The sequence below is a fragment of the Dendrobates tinctorius genome, unplaced genomic scaffold (genome assembly GCF_039654945.1).
Source record: "Dendrobates tinctorius isolate UK_male_01 unplaced genomic scaffold, ASM3965494v1 ptg000094l, whole genome shotgun sequence".
Classification (NCBI taxonomy): Eukaryota; Metazoa; Chordata; class Amphibia; order Anura; family Dendrobatidae; genus Dendrobates; species Dendrobates tinctorius.
Window position 1 is genome coordinate 14,599,340 of NW_027361762.1, and position 26,671 is coordinate 14,626,010.

Consider the following 26,671-nt stretch of genomic DNA (forward strand, 5'->3'; position numbering starts at 1 on the left):
ACCTGGCTAGTCATTGCTTGCGTTGAGAAACATGTGATGGTGTCTCCGCGGCTTCTGTTTTGCGTGTTTTGCATATTTCCCATAAGGGATGGGGGCAGTGCTCTAGAATCACTGCGTTGAGAAACACGTGATGGTGTCTCCGCAGTGTTGGATGTTGATCTCTATGATGTCAATCATCCTCATTTTTCACAGTCTTCTACTAGGCATTGCTCCTACTAGCCAGTTTCCTACTCCACACTGATGAGGGGCAAATACCCCGAAACAGCTGTCTGTGGATGGATACCATGTTTTGGCATAGGTGGTTTCCTTCATTGGAGACTGCCCTTCCCGTGGTTGTTCCTTCCCGGGCAAAGACCTGGCTGGTCATTGCTTGCGTTGAGAAACATGTGATGGTGTCTCCGCGGCTTCTGTTTTGCACTATTAATTCTAGAGGCTAGAATCTTCGACCATAACTTCAAATCAGTATTAAGTAAAGAAATAGGCCGATAATTGCTACAAAGGCTGCCGTCTCTACCCTCCTTTGGTATAATAGTAATGTATGCCTCCAGGGACTGTCTAGATGGGGGCCTCCCCTCCAGAAATGCATTAAACAAGTTAACTAGGTGAGGCAGGAGAATGTCTGCAAATTTTTTATAATAAATCTCAGGGAAACCGTCTGGGCCTGGCGTTTTATTGTTTGGTATAGTGTGTAAGGTATCCTGAATTTCTTGGAAGGTAATTTTTGAGAGAAGAGATCTACTTTTTTCTAATGGAGCCTTGGGAAGGGAGAGGGGGGCTAAAAATTTCTGTATCCTGTCTGCTGCAGTAGAGCAGTCTGTCATCGGTTCAGGAGTATCTAAATTATAGAGTGATTCGTAGTATTGTCGAAAAGTCTCGGCAATCTCGTCGGACCTAAACACTTTCTTGTTAGCTTTAGTAAAGACATGCTTTATGAACGTTTTTTCTTTTTGTTTTTTGAGCAGATGGGACGTGTGCTTATTGCATTTGTTCCCATGCAAATAGAATCTGTGTCTACAATGCATAAATAATTTTGCAGAGTTCACATTTAATAAATCTTTGAGTTTGCTGCGAAGAGAGGTGAGGTCCTGAAGAGAAGTCCGAGAGTTTTGTTTTTTTATGGTTGCGTTCTAAAGTGCTAATTTGTTGTAATAGTGACATGAGCTCCTTATCCCTTTGTCTTTTATGATAGGAAGCAATTGATATAAGTTCCCCCCTAATGACAGCTTTATGAGTCTCCCAAATATTGGGGGTAAGCTGATTATCAGTAATATTTTCAGTAAAAAAAAGTGCTATAGTAGTTTTTAATTTCTCGATAATATTTGATTTGTCTAAAAGGGATTCGTTTAATCGCCAAGACATGGCAGGACGGGATAACGTGTCAACAAAGAGCTCAAGAAAGATTGAGGCATGAGCTGAAATAGTAATCACACCTATTTTAGTAGATTTGATTAATTGCAAAGCTTGTGCTTGGACTAAGAGAAGGTCAATTTGGTGGTATGAGGAGTGGGGAGGTGAGAAAAACGTTAAATCTTTCGTGTTGGGGTGTAGAAGACGCCAGGGATCGATAAGTTGAAGTGTTTCTAATTTATATAAAAGTTTACGTCTTAAGGCTTGAGAAATAGCAGAAGAACCACTTGTGGCGTCTATTTCAGGTTGAAGAGTGAGGTTAAAGTCCCCACCCACAATCAGTAGTCCTTCCTTACATAGTTGCAGTGTGTCTAGTGTTTTTATAATCCATTGCACTTGCTGAACGTTGGGGGCGTATAGATTAGCAAAGGTGACCATAGTATTAGCTAGCATTCCCTTAACAAAAATATACCGTCCTTTGTGGTCGCTTAAACTGTCCTTTAGGGCGAATGGGATACCTTTTTTTATTGCCACACTAACCCCTTTGGAAGAGGAGGAATTACAGCTATTAAACCATACAGGATATGAAGAGAAAGATGTGTTAGGGACTCTACCTAATTTGAAGTGGGTTTCTTGTAAGAAAAGAATTTGTGCATTCTGTTTTTTTAAAAGGTTAAGGCCTTGGTTGCGTTTAGAAGGGGAGTTCAGTCCTTTGACATTAAACGACGCCACGTGACAGAGCCCTGGCTCACCTGACTACTCATGGTTAATGAAACTCATAGAGAATCCTGTTTCATCTGAAAACCTGAAAAATAAGAACATCATAAACAATAAACTTTTTACAAACAATAACTCGCCTACCACGGGGGGGGGTACAAGAACCCAAACATAGGCGAGGTAGTCCAAGTTGAGAGCTAGATTAGAGCTTGAGGGAGAAAAGTGTGTAACGCAGACAACATAAAATAAAGGAAAAGCTAGGTCAAAAGGAAGAGCATTAATAAGAAATTCCAAGACATCGAAAAAGTAATATCAAGACAGGAGAATAGACGAAATTTTCAAAGACTCAGAGGTTTCTGCAGATCAAGGCGGATGTTTCTTGGGATCCTGCTTCTTGGTTTTAGGAAAAGTATGTTTCTTTTTCACGGACCGTTCTTGTAGTGTAGTGAGTGGAGGAAGATTCCAGTTGGCGTCTATCGGCATCCATGAAGGTAAGTCCATTGGTGAAATGCCCAAAGAGTCCCAAGCCTTTGGTAAGTCTTCCGGGGCACAAATTGAAATTTGCCTGCCCCCTGCGTTTATTGCAAGGCCAAAGGGGTATAGCCATTTGTAGTTAAGATTTTTGGCTCTTAAAGCTGATAGGAGTGGTTTAAGAATCCGTCTCTTAGCTAGGGTCGAAGGAGCAAGGTCCTGAAAGAGTTGCAGTTGAGAGTTCTCATACATGATTTTGTCCTGTTCTCTAGCGTTTGCTAGGATGTCTGCAGTGTCCACATAGCTAAGGAGGCCACAAATAACATCTCTTGGTGGTTCATCTTGCTTTGGCTTAGGTCTCAGAGCATGATGAACTCGTTCAATAGTGATAGAGGCGGCTCTGTCCTGACCGAGAATGCTGGCGAAGATTTCTCTGGATACTTTTCCCAAGGTGTCATGTGCAAAAGATTCAGGAATGCCTCTTATACGGATATTCTTTCATCTGCACCTATTTTCCTGATCTTCTGCTGCTAATAGAGCTATATTGAGTTGTTGTTGTTTGAGGACTTGCTCGTTAAGACAGTTAAGAGCGTCTGCTTGCTCTGAGTTTGCAGATTCTAAGTCCTCAACCCTTTGACCCAGGTGTTGGAGATCCGACCGCATGCCGGATAACTCCTCCAGGATGGGTTTCATGTCTTGAGCTAACTGTTTTTTCATGAACGCTCTAGAAATGGGAGCGGCGTCTTCCATCATAGAGTCGCTGTCGAAGTCGTCACCACTATATTCAGAATCATCCAAATTCTCGAAAGAAGTTGATTTTTTGAGTGACCTTCTTGCAGAAGTTTGGGAGGTTTCGGCTTTTTTCTTTAGATATTTGTCTAAGTCTCCATGTGTGTGTTTTTTTCTGTTCGTCTGCTGCTGCTTTATTAGCTAGTTTTTCACGATCTTTCTGTGATTTAACCATTGTAAGAGTTCTGATAACGTGAAGGCTGTGCTCACAACTTGGACATATGAGAAAATTGTTTAAAAGGGCATTATGTCTAGAATTTTAACGCAGTACCTAACATGGCCATTGGAGGTCACTAGAGGAGCACAAAATGATATGGAGAATGCGACTGTGCTAGTAGAATATAGAAAATGTCAGGTAATAATAAAAGGACGAAAAATTTCACCATAAGTATATAGGTAGCGTGTTGTTTATGGCACAAAAATAGAGGAGTATGGTGGTATCTGTGGAAAGTCTCAATTATCCGCCAAATATAAATCTTGTTTATTGCAAGTAGTTGCTGCCCAGGGTTATCCACACAAGCTCGTTTGCTGCAATATTACTGACCAATGGGTATGGGGCAGCAGGTAGTAACGCAAGGCACAATATGCAGGAGGGGAAAAGAGCCAGTTCAAAATTTTTTGTCCCAGCGCAGTCCGCACAATCTCACCTCCACAGGAGCTCAGCTAAGATGGCTGCTGAGGATCCGGGATCCCTCCACAGGCGCACTGAAGCCAGACACACCGCCCAGCACCGAGGGGGGCGTAAAACGCCCTTCCCCGTCCCTCCGGAGAACAGAGATACGTCCCTGAGATCGCCTCTGCAGACGGCACCGAGCCCAGCAGCACTCGCCGCGTCCCAGATGAGAGGACCCCCACGGGCGACCGCCGCGGCACCAGGAAGCCCGCCCAGCAGGACGCGAAGGCGCACACTCCCGGCCGACCAGCACCAGACAGACGCCGCAGGACCGCACACGGTAAGCCGGATAAGTGACGCAGGGCTATAGGAGCGCCGGAGTAGCCACCGATCCTCTGACAGGGGATTTTATCTGGTGACTCCTCCACAACAGCGTTACCTTCGCAACAGTCCTTGCAGCTTGCAATCCACCTTTCCCCTCAGTCTCACAAGATGGCGCCTGTCTCTTCCAGCCACGCTCCACTACTTGTTTATGAAGCACTTAAGGAGTGACTAAGGCCAAGCCTCCCTCCTCATTTACAACTCTCAGATGTGCCAGAGAGGTTTATCTCAGCTCTGGGAGCCAAACCGCAGCTGTAGTATCTCTAAAAGTCCTAAATTTAGCATGTAGTGTGGAGGAGCTCCAAGCCCACACGTCCTTTCTCCTCTGCAGTTAGGCCACGCCCCCCCGCGTTATTGCATTTTAATGCAATATCTTGGCAACCAAAAAAAAACGTAATTCTGGCATTTTGAATTTTTTTCTCTACACCGTTTAGCGATCGGGTTAATGTTTGTTTTTTTTATTGATTGGGCGATTCTGAATGCGGCGATACCTAATATGTGTATGTGGGATTTTTTTTATGGCTTTATTTTGAGTGGGGCGAAAGGGGGGTGATTTGAACTTTTAGGTTTTTTTTAATTTTTTTTTAAACATTTTTTTTTTTTTTACTTTTGGCATGCTTCAATAGCCTCCATAGGAGGCTAGAAGCATGCGCAACCCGATCGGCTCTGCTACATATGGGCGATGAGCAGATCGCCCATATGTAGCAAATTTACTCCTGTGCTTTCAGTGCCAACCACCGGGTGGCGCTGAAAGCCATAAGCTTGGAACAACCATAGAGGTCTCATAGAACATGTCGGGGGTCAGCGATGAGGTCATTTCCGGCCCGCCGGCCGGAAATGCTATTTAAATGCCCGCTGTCAGCTTTGACAGCGGGATTTAACTAGTTAATAGGCGCGGGCGGACGGCGATTCTGCTCGCGCCTATTGTGGGCACATGTTAGCTCTTCATAACAGCTGAAATGTCCCGGCTTTGATGTGGGCTCAGCGCCGGAGCTGAAGTGCCCGGCGCTGCCCGGGCATAGTAACTAACTGTGGTAAGCTATAGAAAATTATAATTATCCTCCATCCCATAGTCCCGTGCCCATATACCCATCATACATATCCACAGTCCAATAGGCCCGTGCCCATATACCCATCATACATATCCTCCATCCCATAGTCGAGCGCCCATATACCCATCACACATCCTCCATCCCATAGTCCCATGCCCATATATCCATCATACATATTCTCCATCCCATAGTCCCATGCCCATATACCGATCATACATATTCTCCATCCCATAGTCCCATGCCCATATACCCATCATACATATTCGCCATCCCATAGTAGAGTGCCCATATACCCATCACACATCCTTCATCTCATAGTCCCATGCCCATATACCCATCATACATATCCTCCATCCCATAGTCCCGTGCCCATATACCCATCATACATATCCGCTATCTCATAGTCCCGTGCCCATATACCGTCATACATATCCTCCATCCTATAGTCCAGTGCCCATATACCCATCACACATCCTCCATCCCATAGTCCTGTGCCCATATACATATCCGCTATCCCATAGTCCCGTTCCCATATACCCGTCATACATATCCTCCATCCCATAGTCCGGTGCCCATATACTCATCACACATCCTCCATCTCATAGTCAACCATTATGACATCATAATGAGCCGCGGCAGGGCTTGCAACCTATGATGACATCAGCGTCGCCATGGCAACCATTGTGACATCATAATGAGGGGTGGGACTTGATACGCACACACTGTTTCCCCAGTATGCAAATAGGGGCATTATGACATCATAATGAGGGGCGGGGCTTGACGCGTACACATTTTTTCCCCCAGTATGTAGATAGGGGAAAAATTGTTTGGTGAATTGGAACGCGCGGGGTTAAAATTTCGCCTCACAACATAGCTTAGGACGCTCTCTGGGTCCAGACGAGTGACTGTGCCAAATTTTGTGGCTGTAGCTGCGACGGTGCGGATGCCTATCCCGGACATACAAACATACATGCACACATACATACATACACACTTTGAGCTTTATATATTAGATATATATATATAATATATACACACACACACTATATATATATATATATATATATATATATATATATATATATACATACATACAGTGGGGCAAAAAAGTATTTAGTCAGTCAGCAATAGTGCAAGTTCCACCACTTAAAAAGATGAGAGGCGTCTGTAATTTACATCATAGGTAGACCTCAACTATGGGAGACAAACTGAGAAAAAAAATCCAGAAAATCACATTGTCTGTTTTTTTTTCATTTTATTTGCATATTATGGTGGAAAATAAGTATTTGGTCAGAAACAAGCAATCAAAATTTCTGGCTCTCACAGACCTGTAACTTCTTCTTTAAGAGTCTCCTCTTTCCTCCACTCATTACCTGTAGTAATGGCACCTGTTTAAACTTGTTATCAGTATAAAAAGACACCTGTGCACACCCTCAAACAGTCTGACTCCAAACTCCACTATGGTGAAGACCAAAGAGCTGTCAAAGGACACAGAAACATAATTGTAGCCCTGCACCAGGCTGGGAAGAGTGAATCTGCAATAGCCAACCAGCTTGGAGTGAAGAAATCAACTGTGGGAGCAATAATTAGAAAATGGAAGACATACAAGACCACTGATAATCTCCCTCGATCTGGTGCTCCACGCAAAATCCCACCCCGTGGGGTCAGAATGATCACAAGAACGGTGAGCAAAAATCTCTGAACCACGCGGGGGGACCTAGTGAATGATTGTTTAACCAGCCAATGGATAGAATAATTAAAATATACCTTTTATTAGATTAATATACAATAAAATAAAGTGCAAGGTGCTCAAGTTACATCAAACACAACAAAGAAGAACACACAAATGAAAAAAGCTAGTGGATACAGTATTGCCCATCATTACTGAGCATCCCAAATATCCAAATGTTTATTGGGTGCTTAGAGTAAATCAAATACGGCCAACCTCATCCAAAGACATAGAGTACAAGATTCTCAGGATAATCTCTATGCTTAACACATCATAACATTAGCCATCTCTTATTGAGAGTAGGTGTCATGCCATCAGTATGTTAGGCATAACCGTACCCCTCTCCTGATCAGGAGTACCATATAATACAAGGCACAATACTGCTACACAGCATTAATAAGAACCACACAGCCTCAATTGCCGCATTTGCTACGGGTTCTATAACATACAAATAATGTATCAGATAGAAATGTATCATGTGTCATAATAAAGATATGTACTCCCGCATACCCTCCATATACCTTAGTAACGGATCTAAATCCACCAGGTATGCATAAATATCTTAGATACACCGTCTCTTATAAATGTGAGACCAATATTATGACACCAAAGTATTTAGTAAAGCACGGAACAATCTCACCCAAATAGCAGGGGCATTCTCTGATTGATTGCCATCCCCGTGACTGGTGAGCGCGATACCCCTATCTCCCGACGCGTTTCGTCTAATCTCATCAGGGGAGTCAACTGGGGTTTATCTGAATGGTGTATCACGCATAGCAGTTATGTACTTCATCCGACATTATGTGTACATACACTCATGCATACCTCCTTTTAAATGTTAGCGCCGTGGCGTCTCGGGAAGCCGACACTTCCGGTCCCTGATCCACCTCACATCCTGTGTTTGGGTCGCGCGCATCGTCAGCGTGCTCGCTCTGTGGAGCGCGTCACACGTTGAGAGCGCGTCTCCCACCAACTGGGCATGCGCACATAGCGCTGCCCTCTCCAAAGGGAAAATGATATTCTATATATTAAAATGGCGCTAGTTACTTGCGGCATCAGACAGCCCATGCCCTGCACTACATATGCGCCTCTCATTATCATCCATACAGCAGCAACATATAATCTCATGCTGATTATAGGCATCCCTTTAGAGTTTTTATTCTTAGGGATATTCCCTTAACTCATTCGGAGTATCCCCTACTTAAATCATGTACAGAGATTCATATGTAAGAGATTAATTCCACATTTAATCGGGGGTTTCAGTTAGTGCAGCTACAGAATCAATAAACTCCTTCAAAAATATACATCAATTCTAGGAAAACTGGCAGTTATAAAAATTATTGCTATGACAGTACCGACTCACTTTAACCAGATGGGCCTTACAACCACCGAAAAGTGAATGAAGTGCCACTAAATTCTCCCTATAACAGCTCCTAGGCTACCTCCTCCCTACCTACCGCGGAGATTGGCACCCTAAGACCTGCGCAAATGGCGTCCCCACTCAACGTCGGCTGTCCCTCACTGCTGACCCTAATAGTCCCTTTGCTAAATGAAAGATATAAAGGATAGTTGATCATTAAGGCCCTTTGGATATGTAGTTTGCAACCAGAAGATCCATTTTGTCTCTTTTTGAAGAATCATCTGGTCCCAATTACCCCCACGTATGGGTGGTTTAATTTTGTCAATACCCATAAATGTAATAGCCTTGGAGTTACCCTGATGGTGTCTATTTATGTGGTTGGCAATAGACGTGTCCCTTTTGTTGCTGATGTCACGCATTTGTTCTCCTACCCTCCTCCGAAACTCTCTCCTGGTCTTTCCTACGTACTCCAGACCACATTCACATGTTGCCTTGTATACCACCCCTGTGCTTTGGCAATTGATGAACTGTCTGATAGAGTACACTTTTCCAGTGTTATTACTTGTGAAAGTTTTACCAGGGGATATAGATACACACGCTTTACATTTCCCACATCTATGGCATCCCAGTGGAGGTGACCCCAACCATGTCTGATTATGCGGATTCTGAAAATGGCTATGGACCAATCTGTCCCTCAATGATCTACCTCGACGAAAGGTGACCTGAGGGGTAGGGCCCACTGTATCCTTGACATCCACGTCCATACACAACACTGCCCAGTGTCGTTCTAGAATTTTTCGTATCTCTTTCGCCCCATTAGAAAACTTTGTTATAAACCTAGAAATATTATCCTCCGGTTTCGGAGGTACGGGGCTCAATAAGTCTCTTCTGTTCTTACTCAGAGAGTTCTTGTAAGCTTCAGTTAGCACATTCTTAGGATAGCCTCTATCCAAGAACCTTTGCTTTAAATCATCAGCCTGTTCTTTATAATTGGCTGTATTTGAGCAATTCCGACGAATTCTAAGATATTGTCCCTTCGGAATGCCTCTTTAGGGAATTAGGATGCCCACTTTCCCATCTCAAGAGGGAATTTGTAGCCGTAGGTTTACGGTAGTTTTTTGTCATAAGCTCACCATTATCATTCTTTTGGACTAGGATGTCTAGGAATGTCAGGCTGCATTTATTGACCTCATAGGTGAAATGCAAGCCTATTTCATTATCATTCAGTCCTCTAACAAACTGACCAAAGTCAACCTCTGCACCTCTCCATATGACGAACACGTCGTCTATGTAACGTACCCACATCACTATCTTCTCGCTGAATTCAGTAGATGTATCACTGAATACTATATTCTCCTCCCACCAGCCCAGGAGCAAATTTGCATACGTAGGGGCACAGGGACTCCCCATCGCGGTACCCCTGAGCTGGTGGAAGACCTTATTATCAAACAAGAAGATATTATTGTTTAGGCAAAATTCCAAAGCTTTCATTACAAACTCATTGTGTCTATGGTATTGGCAACCTCTTGTTTGTAAATAACTATCTACAGCCTTAAGACCAACATCATGAGGGATTGAGGAGTACAGTGCTTCCACTTCTATACTTCCCATTATCATGTCAGTTTCTAAGCACACACCATCTAGTTTCCCAAGAAAGTCGGTAGTGTCACGCACATATGAATTTAGAGACAGGACAAATGGTCTAAGTATCTGATCCAGATATAGACCCAGATTTTGTGTAATACTGTTAATACCTGCTACGATCGGTCTCCCTTTAAGGGGATTCGTGCCTTTATGAATTTTGGGAAGGCAATAGAACGTAGCCATAACAGGATGCACTGGAATGAGAAAATCTCTCTCGTTCGCATCAATTACCCCAGCATCAAAGCCTTCATTAATCAAGTTTGTAAGGTTGCGAACAATGCTATTAGTGGGATTACTCTGAACCACTTCATAGTTCTCACCATCATTCAATATTGCCATACATATGGACTTATATTGCATTATGTCCATCACCACTACGTTTCCTCCTTTATCTGAAGGTTTAATTATGATGCTTTTGTCCTGCCCCAGATTCTAAACTAGATGGTGTGTGCTTAGAAACTGACATGATAATGGGAAGTATAGATGTGGAAGCACTGTACTCCTCAATCCCTCATGATGTTGGTCTTAAGGCTGTAGATAGTTATTTACAAACAAGAGGTTGCCAATACCATAGACACAATGAGTTTGTAATGAAAGCTTTGGCATTTTGCCTAAACAATAATATCTTCTTGTTTGATAATAAGGTCTTCCACCAGCTCAGGGGTACCGCGATGGGGAGTCCCTGTGCCCCTACGTATGCAAATTTGCTCCTGGGCTGGTGGGAGGAGAATATAGTATTCAGTGATACATCTACTGAATTCAGCGAGAAGATAGTGATGTGGGTACGTTACATAGACGATGTGTTCGTCATATGGAGAGGTGCAGAGGTTGACTTTGGTCAGTTTGTTAGAGGACTGAATGATAATGAAATAGGCTTGCATTTCACCTATGAGGTCAATAAATGCAGCCTGACATTCCTAGACATCCTAGTCCAAAAGAATGATAATGGTGAGCTTATGACAAAAAACTACCATAAACCTACAGCTACAAATTCCCTCTTGAGATGGGAAAGTGGGCATCCTAATTCCCTAAAGAGAGGCATTCCGAAGGGACAATATCTTAGAATTCGTCGGAATTGCTCAAATACAGCCAATTATAAAGAACAGGCTGATGATTTAAAGCAAAGGTTCTTGGATAGAGGCTATCCTAAGAATGTGCTAACTGAAGCTTACAAGAACTCTCTGAGTAAGAACAGAAGAGACTTATTGAGCCCCGTACCTCCGAAACCGGAGGATAATATTTCTAGGTTTATAACAAAGTTTTCTAATGGGGCGAAAGAGATTCGAAAAATTCTAGAACGACACTGGGCAGTGTTTTGTATGGACGTGGATGTCAAGGATACAGTGAGCCCTACCCCTCAGGTCACCTTTCGTCGAGGTAGATCATTGAGGGATAGATTGGTCCATAGCCATTTTCAGAATCCGCATAATCAGACATGGTTGGGGTCACCTCCACTGGGATGCCATAGATGTGGGAAATGTAAAGCGTGTGTATCTATATCCCCTGGTAAAACTTTCACAAGTAATAACACTGGAAAAGTGTACTCTATCAGACAGTTCATCAATTGCCAAAGCACAGGGGTGGTATACAAGGCAACATGTGAATGTGGTCTGGAGTACGTAGGAAAGACCAGGAGAGAGTTTCGGAGGAGGGTAGGAGAACACATGCGTGACATCAGCAACAAAAGGGACACGTCTATTGCCAACCACATAAATAGACACCATCAGGGTAACTCCAAGGCTATTACATTTATGGGTATTGACAAAATTAAACCACCCATACGTGGGGGTAATTGGGACCAGATGATTCTTCAAAAAGAGACAAAATGGATCTTCTGGTTGCAAACTACATATCCAAAGGGCCTTAATGATCAACTATCCTTTATATCTTTCATTTAGCAAAGGGACTAATAGGGTCAGCAGTGAGGGACTGCCGACGTTGAGTGGGGACGCCATTTGCGCAGGTCTTAGGGTGCCAATCTCCGCGGTAGGTAGGGAGGAGGTAGCCTAGGAGCTGTTATAGGGAGAATTTAGTGGCACTTCATTCACTTTTCAGTGGTTGTAAGGCCCATCTGGTTAAAGTGAGTCGGTACTGTCATAGCAATAATTTTTATAACTGCCAGTTTTCCTAGAATTGATGTATATTTTTGAAGGAGTTTATTGATTCTGTAGCTGCACTAACTGAAACCCCCGATTAAATGTGGAATTAATCTCTTACATATGAATCTCTGTACATGATTTAAGTAGGGGATACTCCGAATGAGTTAAGGGAATATCCCTAAGAATAAAAACTCTAAAGGGATTCCTATAATCAGCATGAGATTATATGTTGCTGCTGTATGGATGATAATGATAGGCGCATATGTAGTGCAGGGCATGGGCTGTCTGATGCCGCAAGTAACTAGCGCCATTATAATATATAGAATATCATTTTCCCTTTGGAGAGGGCAGCGCTATGTGCGCATGCCCAGTTGGTGGGAGACGCGCTCTCAACGTGTGACGCGCTCCACAGAGCGAGCACGCTGACGATGCGCGCGACCCAAACACAGGATGTGAGATGGATCAGGGACCGGAAGTGTCGGCTTCCCGAGACGCCACGGCGCTAACATTTAAAAGGAGGTATGCATGAGTGTATGTACACATAATGTCGGATGAAGTACATAACTGCTATGCGTGATACACCATTCAGATGAACCCCAGTTGACTCCCCTGATGAGATTAGACGAAACGCGTCGGGAGATAGGGGTATCGCGCTCACCAGTCACGGGGATGGCAATCAATCAGAGAATGCCCCTGCTATTTGGGTGAGATTGTTCCGTGCTTTACTAAATACTTTGGTGTCATAATATTGGTCTCACATTTATAAGAGACGGTGTATCTAAGATATTTATGCATACCTGGTGGATTTAGATCCGTTACTAAGGTATATGGAGGGTATGCGGGAGTACATATCTTTATTATGACACACGATACATTTCTATCTGATACATTATTTGTATGTTATAGAACCCGTAGCAAATGCGGCAATTGAGGCTGTGTGGTTCTTATTAATGCTGTGTAGCAGTATTGTGCCTTGTATTATATGGTACTCCTGATCAGGAGAGGGGTACGGTTATGCCTAACATACTGATGGCATGACACCTACTCTCAATAAGAGATGGCTAATGTTATGATGTGTTAAGCATAGAGATTATCCTGAGAATCTTGTACTCTATGTCTTTGGATGAGGTTGGCCGTATTTGATTTACTCTAAGCACCCAATAAACATTTGGATATTTGGGATGCTCAGTAATGATGGGCAATACTGTATCCACTAGCTTTTTTCATTTGTGTGTTCTTCTTTGTTGTGTTTGATGTAACTTGAGCACCTTGCACTTTATTTTATTGTATATTAATCTAATAAAAGGTATATTTTAATTATTCTATCCATTGGCTGGTTAAACAATTTAGGAAGTGGATATCCTAGTGCTGTTTATATTTGGACCTAGTGAATGAACTGCAGAGAGCTGGGACCAATGTAACAAGGCCTACCATAAGTAACACAATATGCCACCATGGACTCAGATCCTGCAGTGCCAGACGTGTCCCACTGCTTAAGCCTGTACATGTCCAGGCCCGTCTGAAGTTTGCTAGAGAGCATTTGGATGATCCAGAGGAGTTTTGGGAGAATGTCCTATGGTCTGATGAAACCAAACTGGAACTGTTTGGTAGAAACACAACTTGTTGTGTTTGGAGGAAAAAGAATACTGAGTTGCATCCATCAAACACCATACCTACTGTAAAGCATGGTGGTGGAAACATCATGCTTTGGGGCTGTTTCTCTGCAAAGGGGCCAGGACGACTGATCCGGGTACATGAAAGAATGAATGGGGCCATGTATCGTGAGATTTTGAGTGCAAACCTCCTTCCATCAGCAAGGGCATTGAAGATGAAACGTGGCTGGGTCTTTCAACATGACAATGATCCAAAGCACACCGCCAGGGCCACGAAGGAGTGGCTTCGTAAGAAGCATTTCAAGGTCCTGGAATGGCCTAGCCAGTCTCCAGATCTCAACCCTATAGAAAACCTTTGGAGGGAGTTGAAAGTCCGTGTTGCCAAGCGAAAAGCCAAAAACATCACTGCTCTAGAGGAGATCTGCATGGAGGAATGGGCCAACATACCAACAACAGTGTGTGGCAACCTTGTGAAGACTTACAGAAAACGTTTGACCTCTGTCATTGCCAACAAAGGATATATCACAAAGTATTGAGATGAAATTTTGTTTCTGACCAAATACTTATTTTCCACCATAATATGCAAATAAAATGAAAAAAAACAGACAATGTGATTTTCTGGATTTTTTTTCTCAGTTTGTCTCCCATAGTTGAGGTCTACCTATGATGTAAATTACAGACGCCTCTCACCTTTTTAAGTGGTGGAACTTGCACTATTGCTGACTGACTAAATACTTTTTTGCCCCACTGTATATATAGTACAGACCAAAAGTTTGAACACACCTTCTCATTCAAAGAGCTTTCTTTATTTTCATGACTATGAAAATTGTAGATTCACTCTGGAGGCATCAAAACTATGAATTTACACATGTGGAATTATATAATTAGCAAAAAAGTGTGAAACAACTGAAAATACTGTATGTCTTATATTCTAGGTTCTTTAAAGTAGCTTTGATTACTGCTTTGCACACTCTTGGCATTCTCTTGATGAGCTTCAAGAGGTAGTCACCGGAAATGGTTTTCACTTCACAGAGGAGTGTCAGCGAGCAGGGGGAGCTCTGACCTCCGCCCAGGTACCGTCAGCAGTAAGCCACAAAAAAATCCAGTATAATGCCTTCTGACAGTTGGGGGAGGCAGAGGAAGACATTGATGGCTTTCTGCAGGACTTCATCAAGTGAAGTCGGAGGATTGGGTTCAGGTTCTGGCCAGCAAGCTGACAGGCTGGGGAGCGGACGCCTATCGCACGGTACCTGATGAGAACTGTATGGACCATGAGCGGGTCAAAGAAGTGATTTTGGCCTGGTATGCGCTGACACCAGAGGCATACCGCCAAAAGTTCAGCGGACTTATAAAACAGGTAACAGATACCCACGCTGAATTGGCCTGTAAACTACGGCGGTCACTGCTACAGTGTCCTGCTGCAAGGGAGCCAAGCAACCACTAAGGAGGACGTCCTCCATCTCTTCTTGTTAGAGCGATTCTTTACTGGACTAAACCCCGAGACACAAGAATGGTTTCGGGACAGACGGCCAATGACTCTTGAGGAATGAATGACTCCTGGCCGATGAACATCATGATGCCAGGAGGTCTCAGTTGTCAGGATCAAAGACTGTCACTAGGGGCCCTCCCATGGGTCTGGAGGCCCCTAAACCACAGAAGATTATCAGGGGACCAGCTAAAACCCCGGCTTACCAGAGTCCCCCTGGGGTGCGATGTCACACCTGCCATCAGCTGGGCCACCTGCAAAGACAATGTCCCAACCGGACTCAGCGTACCCAGTGTCCAAAGGCGGGAAGGGCTACCGTCAACCGGGCCGCTGTACACTACTACCAGGGTGAAGCTGACCCGACATTGGGGGCTATGACTAATCCGGGGATAAGAGATGGAGGAAGTGCTGCATGAAGTAGACCCCGTGCAGGCAGCCTGGGCAGATAATCGACAACAGTATCGACAGGCGGTGTGGGTTAATGGGAAATGTATGCAGGGACTAAGAGATTCCGGAGCAACTTTGACCCTTGTGAAGCCTCATCTCGTCCGGGACCAAGAGAAGACGGACTGGACAGTGGTCGTCCGTGTAGCAGGGGGAGCCAAACATCGACTGCCCACTGCCAGGATTCACCTGAACTGGGGAGTCGGGGATGGCCTTGTTGAGGTCGGCCTGATGGAGGATTTGCCTGCAGACGTCTTGCTGGGAAATGACTTGGGGCCCATGTTGTCTGCATTCTCGGTTGCCCCTCTGGCTGAGACCTATCCTGTGACCACCCGGAGACAAGCTCGAGCTGCGGAGGCGGGATCACACTCAGACGAGGCCCAGGTAAGACACCCCAGCCCTACACGTATCCCCATAGCCAGACACATTTCTTGGGCCACCCCAGCTGAGTTTAAAAGGGAGGTACTTGAGGATCCCTCATTACAGGGGTATCGTGGGAAGGCACAGGAGGGGAGAGGAGTACTGGAAGGGGAACAGTTTGTAATGCATCAGGGACTCCTCTACCGGGTTACAGAGCAGCGCCACACAGGGACAAGCCCCACTATAAAACGAAGTAAAGGCAGGAGCTACTGCGAATCTCTCATGACATACCCTTGGCCGGGCACCTCGGCGTCAGTCGCACCAGGCTTCGTCTGACACAAAACTTCTTTTGGCCGGGGGTAACCTATGATGTTCGTCAGTATTGCCAGACTTGTGACAGTTGCCAGCGCATTGGCAAGAGGGGAGATCACTGCAAGGCCAAACGACACCCCCTCCCCATTGTGGAGGAGCCATTTAGCCGAGTAGCGGTCGATCTGATAAGGCCATTAGCCAAACCCAGTCCGTCAGGGAAACCACCATGGTTACTTACCGGTAGCTGTTTTTTCCGGAAGCCATGACAGAACCACCTGAGAGAGGGATCTGCCCCGTCAGGACAGGAACCTACTGAGATATAACGTGCGGCACCTCTCCCCCGCTTCAGTTGGGTTACAGAGCATTGAGAGGACTTCCCAGTTACATGTTAATCCAACACCACATCACACAAAGCACCCTGCTAATTGTGCACACCCATACGGTGAAAAGGGGGGGAATATATGGGTGCTGTCATGGGTTCCGGAAAAACCGGCTACCGGTAAGTAACCATGGTGGTTTTCCCTTCACCCATGACAGCACCACCTGAGAGACTTTTGGAGACTTCGAAACACCTTAGGGAGGGACCACCGCTTGCAGCACCCTTCTACCAAAGGTTAAGTCAGCAGAGGAGGATAGATTTAATCTATAGTGTTTAAAGAAGGTTGAAGGTGAGGCCCAGGTAGCGGCCTTACAAATCTGTTCAATCGATACCTCTGCCTTTTCAGCCCAGGAGGTTGCCACGGCTTTGGTGGAATGAGCCTTGATGCCGTCAGGAATCGGGATACCACTAGCTGAGTAGGCTACACTAATGGCCTCCCTAATCCATCTAGCAATAGTCCCTTTCGAAACCCCATAGCCTTTCCTGGCACCCTGAAAAGCTACGAATAGGGACTGGGACTTTCTCCACTGGCTGGTGACAGATATGTATTCTAGTAGGGCTCTCTTAACGTCCAAACTATGGAACTTTTCTTCCCCTGGATTCTTTGGATTATCACAGAAGGATGGGAGGATAATCTCTTGACCCCGATGGAAATCTGACGCTACCTTAGGCAGATAAGCGGGGTCTGTCCTTAGCACCACCCTGTCTTGAAAAACTTGTGTATAGGGTGGATTTACTGAGAGAGCCTGCAGGTCGCTTACTCTACAGGCTGAAGTAAGGGCCACAAAAAATGATTGTTTTTAGGGTCAGAAATTTTGCAGGGAGCTGATGTAATGGTTCATATGGTTTTTTTGTAAGGGCCTCTAGTACTAGGTTTAAATCCCAAGGAGCTATCCTGGGTATAGGAATAGGTTTAGCCCTATGACATGATTTGATGAATCTGGCTATCCCAACTATTTGCTGCCAAGTTGCAGTTATGGAGAGCCCCTAGTGCAGATACCTGAACCGTAAGTGTATTTACCGCTAATCTTAGCTGTACACCTGCTTGCAAAAACTCCAAGATGACACTAATCGGGGGTTCTTGTTCTAACGGCTTACCTAGGAACTGTAGGAATTTATTCCTTGTTCTGCCGTAGATGTTAGTTGTCACCGGTTTCCTACTTTTAAGCAGGGTGGCCACCAACCCCGGGGAGAACCCTTTAAAAGCGACCTTTCAAATTACACGCCGTCAGATGGAATCCCTTGACTTGCGCGTGGAATATCGGGCTAGGGCTAGGAGGTCCGGGATTTCTGGCAGAACCCATGGATCGGAGACGGACATTCTCTGTAGTAGAGCAAACCAGGGCCTTTTTGGCCAGAATGGGGCTATCAGAATTAATCTGGCTTGATCATCGGTCCTGATCTTCTTGACCACTATTGGGATCATAGTGACTGGGGGAAACGCATAGGCCAGCTTGAAGTTCCACTGAATGTGCAGAGAGTCCACTGCCCATGGATCTTCCCTTGGGTTTAGGGAGCAAAACCTTTGTGTTTGCCTGTTGTCTTTGTTGGCAAAGAGGTCTTTCACTGGTACTCCCCAAAGCTGCGTTATCTTTTGAAAAATGGACCTATTTAGGACCCATTCTCCCTGCCTCAGAGTATTGCGGCTTAGAAAATCGGCGTCTATGTTTTCTGCCCCTTTTATGTGTAAGGCTGTTATGGAGCGTAAGTGTTGTTCTGCCTTGCCCAGGATGTCGTCTGCTGCTTTCATTAGGGAGTATGATTTTGTCCCCCTTTGGTGGTTGATGTATGCCACCGTCACTTTGTTGTCTGACATGATGCGGACTTCGCGACCCCTGAGTAGTGGAAAGAAGTAGGTTAGGGCTTTGTTCACAGCCCACAATTCTCTGAGATTGGAGGATGCCCTCCTTTCTTGAGGTGTCCAGGACCCCTGGCCTACGTGACCCCTTAGGTGCGCCCCCCACCCCAGGGAGCTTGCGTCCGTTAGAATCACATCTGTCGCCTGTTTGTCCCAAGGTATCCCCGTGGTCAAATTTGTACTGTCCAGCCACCAGTTGAGAGAGTCTCTGGTCTCTAATGAAAGCTCTAGACCTCCTTCTAAACACCCTCCTAGCGATCTTTGTGCTGCTAGTATCTCCCACTGGAGTTGACGGGTATGAATTTGAGCCCACCTGACCGCAGGAATACAGGACGTCAGAGTGCCTAGTAGAGACATTGCTTTCCTCAACGTCATCTGAGGTTGGTCTCGGGCTGACAAGGCCATGTTCCGCACCTTGTCTTTTTTGGCCTCCGGAAGCAGACACAGCTGTCGTTCTGAGTCCAGGATAAATCCCAGGAAGGTCTGTTGCTTTAGGGGTTGTAGTTTTGATTTTTTGAAATTTATTATCCACCCTAATTCTTGCAAGGTGTCGGTCACCTGACTCAACTGCGTAGTACATTGGTCCTCGGAGTTGCCCACTATGAGGAAATCGTCCAGATAGGGTATTATGACTGTATCTTGAATCCGAAGGAAAGCCGTTACCTCCGCTATGACCTTGGTGAAAACTCTCGGGGCTATGGATATACCAAACGGAAGAGCTGTGAACTGGAAGTGCTTCAGTATGCCTTGGATATAAAGTGCTACCCTCAAGTATTTTTGGTAATCTGGATGGATAGGGATATGATAATATGCGTCCTTCAGATCGACTACAGCCATAAAGCAATCTTGATGTAGTAGCTTTATGGCCGTAGTCACTGACTCCATCTTGAAGGTCTGAGTCCCTATCCACCGATTGAGTCCTCTTAGGTTTATAATTGTCCTGAACGATTGGTCCGGTTTCTTGATCAAAAAAAGTGATCTTTTCCCTTCTGTGTGTCCGGGACTTCATAGAGGACCTGTTTGTCTATTAGGTTCAGGATCTCTGTTTCCAAGGCCAACTGTTCTTCGGCCGCTCTTCTGATAGGGGTAACTATGAACACGGGCTTTGGTTGGTGAGCAAAGGGGATTTTCAGGCCTCCTTTTAAGATGCCTAAGACCCAGGTATTGGAGATCTTTTCCCAGGCCTGGGAAAAGAGTGCCAATCTCCCCCCTACTGGAATACTGGCGTCATTCTGGTGACTTTTTCGAGTTGGAGGTATCTCCACCAAACAAAGCCTGACTCTTTTTTCCTTTTGTCCTCCCATCTCCTTCTATCGGCCGGAGGACGCCCCCTATTGTACCTTCCGCCTCCGAAAGGGCTGTCTTCTCTGCTCTGTTGGGAACCTGGGGAAGCTTTTCTTCCTATCGCTCGCTTTCTCTAGGATGTCGTCTAAGTTCTTTCCGAATAAGAATCTCCCATCACAGGGGAGAGAGCACAGTTTAGCCTTAGATTGCAGGTCACCCGGACAGCCTTTAAGCCACAGTGCTCGTCTAGCAGCATTTGACAAATTTGCTGCTCTGGCCGTTAACCTCATGGTATCCGCTAAAAAAGCTGCTGCCCCATGCAAGAGATACATATCCGCCAATATCTTCTCTCTCGGGACCCTTGATGCTAGTTTCTCTTCCAACTGCTGCAGCCAGATCATGAGGGAGCGTGCCGTGCAGGTGCCCGCTATCGCCGGCTTTAATCCTCCCGCACTCGCTTCCCATGCATGCCTCAGATATGAGTCTGCTTTCTTATCTAGCGGGTCTCTAAGAACCCCTGAATCTTCCAGGGGCAGGGCTGATTTTTTTTTTTTAGAGGATCTGGATACGGCTGCGTCTATTTTTGGGACCTTGTCCCATATTTCCGCGTCCTTGTGTTCAAAAGGGTATCGCCTCTTAGAGGTGGAGGGAAGAGACCCTGATTTTTCGGGTTTCCTCCACTCTCTCTCAATAAGCGCCTGGATCTTCTCGTTCACCGGAAAGGTACGCTTTTTCCTCTCCTGGAGCCCCCCAAACATAACGTCTTCTAGGGTTTTTGTCGCCTTTTCTTCCTGCAGGCCCATTGTTGCTCTAATGGCCTTTAGGAGGGCATCCGTGTCTTCCACCGGAAAACATGGCTTACCCCCTGTGTCGCTGTCTGAGGAGTCTGATGAGGATGCCTGTTCCGATTGAGACGAGGCCGAAGATGAATTTGAGGGAGAACTATGGGGATCCTTTCTACCTTTCCTCCTTTTTTTTTTTAAATAGGGTCTTAATTGAACCCTCCATCTCCGACCTAAGGGCCGATATCAGATTAGCAGCGAAACTAGGTGCTTCCTCCGCCATAGTTCGCTGAATACAACTGGCACAGAGGTCTTTCTGCCAGTCTCTTGTTAGGGCCGCTTTACATATGGCGCAGTCCCTATTATTTCTCTTGCTTCCTGCCTTCTTGGGCCTTTCCTATGGGGTCAAACACAGACAGGGAAACCCTATTAACACAAATGCTAGATTTCACGAAGATCACTCGCCACCCGCCATCAAGGGTACCGGACTCGGAGGCTGCGTCGGAGCACGTGACCTGTGCTCTCTGGATCTCGAGGATTCTCCCGACCTGCAGCTGGGGCAGCTGCTGCTTGAGCGGCTTCCATGTTTGCGGCCGGAGGGCTGTGAGGGCGGCAGAGACACGGACCTCTCCTGCTCTGACTCCATCACTGCACCGTCTGCCCCGCCGCAGTCCTTGTTTTAAATATGCCTCCGTCCTGTGAGTGGCCTCCGATTAGCTGCCTCCCCTCCCCCCTGAGACCGCCGGCCGACTGCCTTCAGAAAAAGCTGGCTGGCATTGCACCGGGCACCATGACACCGTCGCCTGATGCTGACGTCAGCGGGCGCGCCCACAATCCTCTGCACCGCTGACGTCAGTGGCCGGAAAACGCCCGTGTCTCTCCCCTGCCTCGGGGATCGAGATGCGGGCGCGCGCAAGGGGAGGGCGGTGCGGTGGGGGCTTCCCGCAGCCATTGGGGATCCCACCTGCGCCCACACGAACCCGGCACCCCGGAGGGCCCGGGGACTGTGCCTCCAGCACCCGACGGCTGGCGCTACAGGTAAGATACCTGTTCTTCCCGCGCCGGGACGGGCCTGGGTTCCCTTTTTTTTTTTTTTTTTCTTCTTTTATTCTTTTGCCCATGACAGGCACCGCCGACAGTGGGGTTCATTCCAGGACAGGAACCCAACTGAAGCAGGGGAGAGGTGCCGCCCCTTATATCTCAATAGGTTCCTGTCCTGGCGGGGCGGATCCCTCTCTCAGGTGGTGCTGTCATGGGTGAAGGGAAAAAAGTATATATTGACAGGGGTAGATTATGCCACACGGTATCCAGAGGCGGTTGCATTACCTAACATACTGGCAGAGACAGTGGCGGCTGCCCTGCTCCAGGTTTTCTCATGGGTTGGATTTCCCCGGGAGGTTATCTCGGACCAGGGTACCCAGTTTACAGCATAGGTGACCAACCAACTGGAAGCTGTGCGGCGTAAAGTCCATTAGAAGCACCCCGTACCACCCGCAAACCAATGGGTTGTGTGAACGTTTTAACGGAACATTAAAACAACTCATTGGGACTTTTACCAGGACTTACAGGGACTGGGAGAAATTCTTGCCACACCTCCTGTTTGCCTATCGGGAGGTGCCCCAAGAATCCACGGGGTTCTCCCCGTTTGAACTGTTATACGGGAGGCGGGTAAGGGGACCCCTAGACTTAGTGCGAGAACAGTGGGAAGGGGAGGGAACCATAGAAGGGATACCTATTGTGCCCTATGTGCTGGAATTCTGGGACCGCCTACAGGAGCTGATTCAGGCTGTACGTGGGAACATGCAGGCGGCCCAACAGCGCCAGCGCGTATGGTACGATCGGAAGGCAGGAGAACGCACCTTTGAGATAGGACAGAAGGTCCTGGTGTTAGAACCAACTAGGCAGAACAAGTTCAAAGCTGCATGGCAGGGGCCCTACCAGGTAGTGGGGAAAATAGCCGACAGTACCTACAATGTCGCCGATTGTGATGACCCCAGGGTTATCCGCATTTTCCACGTGAATATGCTGAAGCCCTACCGGGAGCGCCCTGAAGAGGTAGTGGCCATCTGTGCACCCGAAGCAGAGGATTTAGCAGGACTCCCCTTGCCTGATGTCTTAGGGGAGAGGACTCAGTCTAAAACATGGGACCAGGTACACTTGGGAGAAAACCTAGGGCCCTGGGAGAGAGGCGGGAGGTGGAGGCGTTGTTGAGGCGGCGACAGAGGATGTTTTCAGAAAGACCGGGGTACACCCGCTTGGCACAACAAAAGGTTGAGACCCAGGATCAGACCCCCCTGAGACAACCCCCCTTCCGCGTCCCTGAGTGTGTACGAGAAGGGATGCGACAAGTGATACAAGAGATGTTGCGTTTAGGGGTCATTGAAGAGTCAGTCCCTGGGCATCTCCCGTAGTGTTAGTGCCCAAGAAGGATGGGACTACCCAGTTTTGTGTAGACTATCGCAAGCTAAATGAGAAAGCGGTGACGGATGCGTATCCCGTGCCGCGTGTGGTTGAGTTGTTAGACCGGCTGGCGGGGGCAAAGTATTTGACCACCATCGATCTATGCAAAGACTATTGGCATATTCCCCTAAGTCCTGACGCTATTACCAAGTCTGCATTTGTCACCCCGTTTGGCTTATTCCAGTTTCGAATTATGCCATTCGGGATGAAGAATGCCCCTGCGACCTTCCAGAGGCTGGCTGACCGGCTTCCGGATGGTCTCCAGAACTATGCTTGTGCCTACCTGGATGACATCGCCATCTACAGCACGACATTGGATGAGCATCTAAATCACCTAGAGACAGTATTGGACAGGATCCACAAGGCCGGAATCACCTTGAACCCCAACAAGTGTCACGTGGGCAAAGCAGAGGTTCAGTATTTAGGGCATTGGGTGGGAAGTGGGAAACAGCGACCAGAACCAGCCAAGATTGAGGCCAAAGCCAAATGGCCCACCCCACGCACTAAAACCCAGGTCATGGCGTTTCTAGGGACAGCAGGGTATTATAGGAAATTTGGCCCCAATTACAGCAGCGTAGCCAAGCCCCTCACTGATCTGACCCGTAAGAACCTCCCCCGCCAGGTAACCTGGACCCCCGAGTGTGAGGAAGCCTTCCGCCAGCTAAAGGACGCCCTCACAAATACCCCGATATTGGCCGCACCCGATCCAACTAAACGTTTCCTTGTTCACACAGTCGCTTCTATGTTTGGATTGGGGGCAGTGCTGAGCCAAGTTGGGCCGGACGGTCAAGACCACCCGGTAGCTTACCTGAGTCGGAAACTATTGCCCCGTGAAGTAAGCTATGCGGCCATCGAGAAGGAGTGCCTGGCAGTAGTATGGGCACTCAAGAAGTTGCAACCATATTTGTATGGACGACAGTTTTCCCTCCTAACAGACCATAATCCCGGACCATAGTGTGGCTTAATCGGGTCTCTGGAGAGAACGCCAGGTTATTGTGGTGGAGTTTAGCCCTACAACCTCTAGACTTCACCATCCACTACAGACCTGGCAAATAGAATGGTAATGTCGATGGACTAAGTCGACAAACGGAACTTGTACCAACCCCATAGACTTCGGTCATCCCCAAGCCGATCCTTTAAGGATCAGACTGTGTATGCCTATCGCATCGCTGAAAAGGGGGAGCCGTGTTACAGAACCCCCCAGCACATCGAATAGGAGATGTATGCCCTTAATGCAGTAACCAACCGGCTGCGACCCCCTGGGCAGAGGTAAACAAGATATCCCACTTCTGACTTCCCCCTACCTTTGTAAATCCCATGGCTATTGTAATGTAAGTCTGGCGTCTTAATTGGAGCCTGTTATCTACTGTCACGACACACATTGATTGTCCTGCCCTCTGTATGTATATATATTCTGAGATGATGAGTAAAATGTTGTCACACTGGAAATACATGGAGTAGCAGTGATCTTTTATATGTTCCCATGTTACAAAGCCTTTCGAACCAGCGTCCTTCATTCAGAAGTGAGGAAAACCAGAGTGGACCTCCTGAGAAACGGGGTGGTAATGTAAAGAGGTATTACAGCACAGAAGACCCCGTTACACCTTTAATAATTGGGGTCCAGTCTTGTTACTTTATGTATTTGTTGTTTTGTATTCATTTGTATAAATAATTTTAATGAATTATTAAATGTGAAGTTTTAGGTCACATTTTTGTTATGGCTGTGTACTTAACTCAATGGGATATAGGTTTTTCTTTTTGTATAGAACAAACTTGTGCTAATTGTCTAGTTATAATAACAGTAAATGCTGAATGAAATGTCGGTTTGTAAGATGCTGTTATAAAACAACTGATTAATAACTATCCGAACGGCTCAAGACTGAGCCTACCCTTATCTGTGTAGGCTCATCAGAAAAAAGTCAAATGAATGTAAGTTTTGCATTATGTATAGGAGATGACCCTGATTCCAGCCGTGTGTCACTTTTTGGACTGCTTGTGTAGTTTTGATAACCTCTTTTTGATAAGTGATTTTATCACTAAAGGACTACAGCAAATTAGACAAACATTGCACAGTGCTATAAAATTGACACCTGTGCCCATACCAGGAATTGAATGGAACCTATTCCGTGCAAAAGAAAAGTGTTAACCCTATAGAGAAAATTGCACTTCAGAACTAAAATTTATTAAAAAGGTATAATTAAACTATACCTTTTTAATAAACTTAAGTTCTGAAGTGCAATTTTGTCTATAGGGTTAACACTAGAGGACTAGTAAACCTGCTGCTGTGTAGTCCCCCATATTCATGAGCTCTGTATAACCCACCCCATCACTGATTGCCAACTTTTTGCCTATGCACAGTGTACACAGAAAGCTGGCAGTCAGTGATGTGGATAGTTTTACAGAGCTCAGCATTCAGAGACCCTGCAGTTCTTGCAGATAAAAAGTGTTTTTTGAAAACTGCAGCAAGCAGCCCAGTAACAGTACTGGAATCTGAGTGTCTGCCTCTACATCATGCTGCTCTCATAGCAAAAACCTGATGATGAAATCTTTTTAAAGGGAATCTGTCACCTCATTTTTCACATATAAGCTGCAGCCACCTCCATTAGGGGCTTATCTACTGCGTTCTGTAATGCTGTAGATAAGCCCCCGATGTAACCTGAAAGATTAGAAAATCAAGTTAGATTATACTCACCCAGGGACGGTCCGATCCGATGGGTATCGCAGGTCCGGGTCCAGTGCCTTCCAAATTCATGCGATGTCGTAATCTTCCTTGCTTCTGCCGCGGCTCCTGCGCAGGCGTACTGATCTGCCCTGTTGACGGCAGAGCAGAGTACTGCAGTGCACAGGTGACGGGAAAGGTCAGAGAGGTCCAGCGCCTGCCCACTGCAGTACTTTACTCTGCCCTCAACAGGGCAGATGAGTACGCCTGCGCAGGAGCCGCAACAGAAGCAAGGAAGAGGGCGTCATCACGTGACGATGGGAGGCGCCGGACCTGCAACGCCCACCGGACCGGACCACCCCCGGGTGAGTATAATAAAACTTATTTTTCTTAGTTTTTCAAGTTTTAAAATGCTGTAGATAAGCCCCTAATGGCGGTGGCCGCAGCTTAAATGCGGAAAATGAGGTGACAGGTTCCCTTTAAATCTTCGGTTATTCAGTTGTTAAACAAGGCATAAGAAAAACCAGTGCATAGACATCCAGAGATGAATAGAAAAATCACACATCTTTATTAGAAGACACAGGTAAAAAAGGCTAACCAGAGCACAAACGGATAAATGGGACACTGGACACCCCGTGCTGCAAGAGCCCCGACGTACGTTTCGGAAGCAAATCTTCCTTCCCCCTGACTTGAGTACCATTTTATATGGACACTGTACACCTATCGTTCTTCTATCTTTTATGTCACTCCTGTCACATGCCACTAAGCCTTTTTTTACCTGTGTCTTCTAATAAAGATGTGTGATTTTTCTATTCATCTCTGGACGTTTATG

General features: G+C 46.2%; 1 protein-coding gene across 4 annotated transcripts in view; it reads left to right on the plus strand.

Moving 5' to 3' along the window:
* The window catches only part of PICK1 (protein interacting with PRKCA 1), a 317,172-nt gene that overhangs the window by 198,929 nt on the left and 91,572 nt on the right, over window positions 1-26,671 (plus strand). The gene's annotated exons all lie outside the window — the stretch shown is intronic.